This window comes from Carassius auratus, unplaced genomic scaffold (genome assembly GCF_003368295.1).
Source record: "Carassius auratus strain Wakin unplaced genomic scaffold, ASM336829v1 scaf_tig00041487, whole genome shotgun sequence".
NCBI classification, from domain to species: Eukaryota; Metazoa; Chordata; class Actinopteri; order Cypriniformes; family Cyprinidae; genus Carassius; species Carassius auratus.
Genome location: NW_020526652.1, coordinates 27,811 through 36,164, shown reverse-complemented (window position 1 = coordinate 36,164; position 8,354 = coordinate 27,811).

Below are 8,354 nucleotides of genomic sequence, written 5' to 3'. Positions count from 1 at the left end.
GCATGCGCACATAAATACAGCGACATTTTTGTCATACTGTGCTAGGGCTCGCATAGATTAGTCGAGCTCTGTCGGAAACAATCGACTACTCCAGCATGCATTAACCATAATGCATACAAAGTGTTTGCAAGTACGACGTGAATTTTAGAATTACAATATTGCGTGGAGCTGTTACTATATGACCTTATCTATGTTGCATGTAAAAATAAAATATGTAATGTAATAATTAGGGTTGTGCCTGAAGCCGAATACCTTATTCGGAATGGCAAGGATAATGGCTTAAAAAACGAATAACGCTCAAGGAATAATTCTGCCTGAATACTCGGCTAAAGCTGACAGAGTCTGGTGTTTGCTAGATAACAGGTGAGCCAGGGCATCAGCGCCAGAAGTGAATGAATGTAAACTTTATGAGTGAAAAGAGAGCAAATCAAACACCGCATTGTTGTCGCCTCTCTGTTTATCTCTCAGAAATCAGAGCGTTGCAAGAGTAATTTTACCTATAATAATACATCATAGCTACACCTTATATTATTTGTATATATTTAAAAGGCAAATATTGAAAGCTTAGGCTACCATGATACGAATGAATGGAATAAGCACAGCGCGCTCACCAATCAAACAGCCGCGCTGCGCGTCTCAGTCTCTCAAAAACCAAATCAGTTCTCTCTCAAGAGTAGGCTAATAATCAGCTTCGATACGGATACATTGTCTACTTGTCCTACATGTTTGCATCTTTACCTTTTGCTGGTTTGCGCGGAACACACACATCTGTTTAGTGAAGTTCATTAACATTAAGACTCGCTCAAAGTTTTCTGCGTAATGACAATGTGTGCATTGAATGGATTCAGTCGTGTTCAAATGATCACTAAACGTTTGTCATGACATCTCTCTGCTTGCATGATAAATATTATTTTAGAAATTAATAATTATTTCAGTTTAACACGACATACTTGTTCAGTGATAACTACGAAAAATATATAAAAAGTCATAATAGTCTTATCAAGTAACTGTACGATGTTGTATCCGAATGCAGATAGGAAAAATTTTGTGATTGTTACAGATACAAATACTGGCTGTTACATGAAAATGTAAATATGTAATGTCATATATATTTTAAAGTTTTTAAAATTTACATATGTAATTGTTGCATAAGGCTATGCATTAATACGCGTTTATTGATTAAAAAAAGGCTATCTAGGTGTAGACGTAAATAAAACACAATCTAACAGGTAGAAAATTAAATTAGAAACATCTAAACTTTTCAGGTCGCAGTAAGTGCACCACTGGTCATGCACATCCTTTCCCGGAACAATATGAAAGCTAAGGCAAGATGGAGAAACAGATGATCATAGTTGTACAAGGATAGCCATTTTTTAAATGAATCTATTAGCAGAGCTACTGCAAGTGATTTTAAGTGAATTCCATTTATTCTTTGCTGAAACTTCTGCGTCATCATGGAGAGCGGGTCATGGTTGCCCAGCAACAGCAGACGCCACTGGAGCGCGAGCGCAGGCTACAGAGTGCTTTGGAAATAAGGAGAGCGGCGCGCCTAGCGTTTTCCACACGTTTTCAGTCGCGACATCATGCAAATGTGGTTTTGTTTTGAGGGAGACATTTTTTATTTTATTTTTTTGCTGGACTCGGTCGAGACCAACTAGAAGACTTGGCGAGTCCAATGGCCAAGTCCGAGACAAGTCCGAGTGCAAATTCAACGAGTCCGAGACAAGTCCGAGACGACAGAAAAATGTCTCGAGTCCGGACTCGAGTCCAAGACCGGACTCGAGTACTACAGCCCTAGTTAGAGTATAAATAATATCTGTAAAATCTAAAGCTCAAAGTTCAATGCCAAGCGAGATATTTTATTTAACAGAATTCGCCTACAAAAAACGACCCGTTTGGACTATATCCCTCTAGTTCCTGCAGTAATGATGTCACTAGAACAGTTTTTTGACTAACCTCCGCCCACATGAATTCACAAAAAGGGGGTCGTGGTCTTGTTGTGCTCTGACGGAGAAGAAGGAAAAGCTGGTTTGTGTTTACCATGTCGTTGAAACGCTGTTATTTTCATCTCGGAGTCCAATCATCTTTGTCTGGGCTTCCCAGGGACGCTGTACTTGGAGATTAATGGTTACAATTTATGTTTAACTCGGTTCCCAAAAATTATAATCCACATGTAAAACTATGTGCAGCACATTTTGCTGAGGACAGATTCCTAAATCTCAATCAGTTTAATGCCGGATTCGCACAAATATTATTCTTGAAAGATGGAGCAGTTCCCTTTTTGTCTGGAGAAGGCGTTGTTTATGGACCACAACCGGTAAGTGTATTTTATTATTTAAGTTGGTGCATTTAACAGTTTCTGTAACTTATTACACAAAGGGCAACGCTGTTTAGCTTTGTGAACTAGATGGTAGGGCTGTGCAAAAAAAAATGAATGTGATTTTCATGCGCATCTCAACGCTCCTGTGATTAGAAGTACATCTCCAGCACATGCTCCTGCCCACTTGCTTCTCAAAACTACTCCAAAACTAGCCCAATCATGTTTCCAGGAGGTCAGCCTGCGCTCAGCTGCTGTCGAATCACAACACAGGAACCGCTGGCCCAATCAGAACTCGTTACGTATTTCTTAAGGAGGGACTTTATAGAACATGGAAGTCATCAGCCCGTTTTTGTGACAGTGAAAACAGCGGTATACAGATAGGTGAATTGTTTGAAAAATACTGTTTTTTTTACCCTCGAAACATGAACACATGTTATATGGCACATTGTAAACAATCAAAGCTTCAAAAAAGCTTGAAAAATGGGAACTTTAAAGAAAGTTGTCCTGTCAGAATAAGGAATGCTAAAATATTTTTACTGTAAAGTGTATGTTATTTCCGTGTCTGCAGGTAGGTATAAATAAAAGGTATAGAAAATTCAGAAATAATTACATGCTGTATGTTTTGCCTCTCCTATTTATGCACTATTATTCTAAAAGGAATTTTAATGTCATACCAAAATAAATGTCACACACATTACACACAAACCATTGGCCATTATAGAATAGCCATTATAGAATTTTGACTGATAGTTATTCAGGAGGTGTATAAACATATTGTTAAAATACTAATGGCATCAAATTTGAAAGCATAACAACTGAACGTGTATGAAACGTCAACGTCATTCAATAGAGCATTTTGTTTAAAGGGGGGGTGAAATGCTATTTCATGCATACTGAGTTTTTTACACTGTTAAAGAGTTGGATTCCCATGCTAAACATGGACAAAGTTTCAAAAATTAAGTTGTACGTTTGAAGGAGTATTTTTGTTCCAAAAAAACCTCTTCCGGTTTGTCACAAGTTTCGGAAAGTTTTTTTCGAGTATGGCTCTGTGTGACGTTAGATGGAGCGGAATTTCCTTATATGGGTCCTAAGGCACTTCTGCCGGAAAAGCGCGCGCTCCCGTATAGCAGAGCACTGAGAGCACAGACATTCACTGATCAGAGCGAGAGCGTCGCGCAAAGTCACAAAAGAAGTGTTTTTTGGTTGCCAGGGCAAGACAACCCTGCAAAGATTACCAAAAGAGAAACAGCATTAAGGGACCAGTGGATGGAGTTTATTTTTACAGAGCATCAACGGAGTTGTGCAAGTGTTTTTGTTTGTTCCCTGCATTTCGAAGATCCTTGTTTTACAAACAAAGGCCCAGTTTGACGCCGGATTTGCACATCGTTTATTTCTTAAGGATAATGCAGTCCCAACGAAAAAGGGTCACGATCGTGTGTTGGAACCGCATGCGGTGAGTAAAACTGCTTCAAATATCTCTGTGTTGTTAACTTAGCTATCAGCGCGTAAGCACATCAAGTAAACAACATGCGATGTTGTCATCAAACTGCACTTTCCACATGTACAGCTTAAAAAAAAAAAAAAAAAAAGACGACATAAAGTGGAACTTAGTCATTTTCCAAAACCGCTAAGCAAATATATACAGTTTCAGTACATACCACATAGAGACGCCTTTGCTGATGCTGCTCTTGTTAAATTTCAGCCTCTGGATCTGTGTCACAGCTTCCACATGCTCTCAACGCAAAAGCCTACTGGCGCTCGTGATTCTTTAGCTCCGCCCACACGTCACGCCTCCAGGCGCTCGTGTTTTTCCGGGAAAAATCAGTACAGACTATCTTTCTCTTATAAATATAATAAAAATAAAGACTTTTTGGAGTTGGATGCAGTACTACTCTATAGGTACTTAGAGTACTAGTAAAACTAGCATTTCACCCCCCCTTTAAAAAAGTAACTAAAAATTACTTTTAACAGAAATGCATATTTCTTAGTAACTAGAACAACACTGGTATTGTCATAACGTTCACCTTGGTGATTGAAAATGTTTCTTTTTTGAGACCCCAGGAGCCCAAATTCAGACCAAGAACAATAAAACCCAAAGAAGAGGTGGGAGTTCAAAGGAGGAATCTTTATATTACCAAACTGCAGGGAGAGGAAGAGTAGATATAAGTCATGATCTGCAAGATTAACCACAATCTGATGTGATCCAACCACCTCAGAGAAAACCAGTGTTGAGCTGCTGCAAGAGCTTTTGAAGCACAGCAGCTGTGTTCAAAGAGTTCTCGTGTGTTGGGAGTGGGATCGCGAATCATTTTAGTCAGAGTTCAGAGCAGGATCACGAATCATTTGAATCAGTTCTGGAGTTTCGGAGCGCGAATCATTTGAGTCCGTTCGGGAGTTCGAAGTGGGTTCGCGAATCATTTGAGTCAGTATGGGGATCGCGAATCATTTGTTTGGGAGTTCGGAGCGTGAATCATTTTAATCAGTTCGGGAGCTCGGAGCGGGATCGCGAATCATTTGAGTCAGTTTGGGAGTTTGGAGAGGGATCACGAATCATTTGTATTAGTTCGGGATTTCGGAGCGGGTTCGCGATAGCCTGGTAATACCAGACTCTGCTACTTCACTTTGCTTCGTAGACAGAGTCTGGAATGGCATAATAGAGAAGTGTTTTCTCTCTCGCTAGGGGGCGCTTGTCTGAAGTTTAAAATCATTGGTTACCCGTAAGCCAATCAGATACGTTTAGTTATGACGTATGTTATTCGCCTGTACAGCCGCATCGAAGCACAGACATCATGCATCGAACTCAAATCTATGATTGAACTTCCACTGTAAACCTGTTGTAAACACATGATGATGTGAGCGAAATACCGGAGTGAACATGGCTGTAAACGACTTTTGCAGTTTGAAAAAGAGTTGAATGTTCTCCATAACAGAGCGAATTGCATCCCGTGTCTCGTTTCCCATTTCCGCGGTCGTTTCGGTTTTCGATTTCTCTAACCTACAATGTAAAACTCGGCGCTTAGCATCTACGCCACGGCTCTCAGCCCGCCCTCTGTTCGTTGATTGGCCTGGCTGTTTCCAGACCGGTGGCAAACAGAAAGCTCTGACGCTGTATCAGACTGAGTACAGAAGCAAAGTGAAATTGAGCGGAAGTAGGAAGTCTGACGTAGTCAGGCTAGGTTCGCGAATCATTTCAGTCAGTTTGGGGATCGCGAATCATTTGAATCAATTCGGGAGTTCGGAGCGGGTTCGTGAATCATTTGAATAAGTTCGGGAGTTAAAAGCGGGTTCGCGAATCATCTATTACAGTTTCTTTCAATTGCTAAACGACAGTGGGCACAACTGAAGTCACATGTGCAAAACTCTTAACTACAGTCTGCACAGCTGCAGTTCATATGGACCAAACTCTAGTTCGTTTTACATTGCTTGAACACAGTTTTCAAAACTCTACACACTTATCCCATGACTTTAACCACAACACTGTGGATTTACAGCACTTTGTTCAAATGCTAACACACTGCTGTCAAAACTGTGAACCACACATTCAAAACAGAATAGATTTCGAACACTGCTGATTGCAATTTCAGGATTAGCCCCTCAATTATTTGTTCGAATTACAGTATGTACTTTTAGCTTCTACCTTTTTTTTTTCATCACTGTAATTCTGTAAATTACAGACTATTGAAGCAAAGTGCTAATGTTCATTTACCTTAAAGAAATGTTATGTTCTAAAAAAATAAGTAAATAATGTGAAAGAATGTCCCTCTTTGAAGAAAATATTACTTTGTATGAAGTCACTGAAATTGTTCAAACTGTAAAGATGAAAAGCTTGTATTTTCTGTACTGGTGTTTGATGCTAGTGTTTTTCCTCTCAGTGTGTTCTGAGTGACAGTGTGTGTTATCTCAGTGAGGGTTGTGTGTGTTTGGCTGCACTGAGCCTGTTTTGAGCCATGTGTTAAGAGTTGTGTTGCTTGGAATGAGTTTTGCAGATGATGTGAACTGTTTAGCTCAGGTGACTGTTGCTAGTGCAGACTGTAGTTAGTTTGCACATGTAGCTCCAGTTGTGCTCACTGTCGTTTAGCAATCTAAAAAACTGTAATAGTCTGACACTGGTGGTTAATTAAGCTGTCAACATAATGTTAAAAATGACCAAAAAACATCGAGAAAGAACAGCTGAGTCTTACCTGTGAAAGATAACACCCCGAGATCTGTTTTTATTATCGTGTGACGGTTTGTAGTTTTCCAATCTGTCGATGAGTCAGGTACGTTTTCTTCTGTCCTGATGTGAGAGTTATGAGAGTTGCCCGCTCCAATATGGCGGCGACGTTGACGTGCGGTCGAGCGGCCAATGAGGCGTCTAGGTATATGTCTATGACCCAACCCGCTTTCTCATCCAAGTTAGTTCACTATTTCGCGCAGTTGCTGGGATGAATGGTTGGCGAAAGCTGACGAAAAGATGAAAAGGACTCTGAAAGGCAGCCAGACTACGATTTGTCATTGTTGGTGGACACCAGCCAAAAAAGAAAAAGAAAAATCATGACCAAACGGAGGTACCCCTATTGCTAAGTTAACTGTTAAATTAGCTCAGCGTTTCTCAAACTGGTGGGGGAATCTATGTGGGGAATAGAGACATGACAAGTGGGGCTGACAAACAGGTTTTGTGCCCATCATTTTAATTCCTTTATTTATTGACCATACACTCAAAACAAAACAAAGACAGATTTAAATGTAAGTCTTTTTTAACCTTTTCACATAAGTTTAAAAGTTTTTTCAAGGCGACCGTTATTGATCATAGTATCGCTTTATGGTCCCCATGGAGACGGGTCATTCATTGCTTGTCACACCGCAGCAACAATAGCGCTGAATGACTGATGATCTGCTTTTATTTCATTTTTTATTCAAAATTTCACAAATTTGTTAGCTATAGCAGGATATATCTGATATTCCGATTGTCGAATATGTGCAAGTGGATGTTTTGTTGTTCAAACACCTTTATAACGATCGCACTAGTTGAGCTGTATGCGCAACGTATTTTAGGTATCTATCTTATTAAAATTATTTAAAAAAATACGTACATTATTAGGAATTACCACCTCTGGCTCAATTTGAGATTGTTATTATTTTTATACAGTGTTGTGTAATGTATTGAGAGTTGAATTGTGCATAATTTGCTGCATGTAGGTGCCAATACAGTGATGCAATTGATTAATCTTTAAGCTCTTTTTTGTTCTCCATAAGATATTGAACACAAAACAACAAAAAATTAAGTGGAAGCTGCCACTTCTGGCTAGTGCTTAAAAATTTAATTTAACTACTGTGTCATTATGGCATAAATAGTCAAGTGAACAGCTGCATTTACGTTAAGTAGCCTAAATCAGTAAAAGTATCACAATGTATTTCTAATACAGGAATGCAAAATTAGAATGTTACCTTTTACACAAGAAAATTATTAACTAAATTAATTAATTAATAAATATGCCGCAAGTTTAGTTCTTGACCCCCCCCCCAATGGTACACCCAAAGTTACGCCCTTGAGTGTTTTAAGTGCGAAGTGAATTATTGTACACTGTACACTGCAGTCGATCAATTGAAAAAAGTTAAGTTTCTCCAATTTCCAAAATACACTTAATGACGCCTATTTCTGTATAATAGCGATATAGTCTGCAGTAGATCTCTCAATTAGAGTATTCATTATGATGTCACACATACAATTATTGTACGTAAAACAAAAACACAGTCATATATTAGTGGCTTGAATATGTTTTCCATTGCACCTATACCATTAACCCACGTTTACATACACATTAGATAATGATATATGTTTCATGAAGGAGTTCTCTGCATTCACAGAGTCAAAGTTAAGTTGAAATCAACTGAGAGAGATTTTATTTTATAAAGTCTTCATTCTTCACAATTACAATGACCATAAATTTGGAAAGTGAAAGTAAAAAAAGAAAAGTGAGAGTGAAGTTTCAAGAAGTAGCAAACACATAACAGACAGTCTATGTAAAATCAATACAAGACAACAACTTTACAT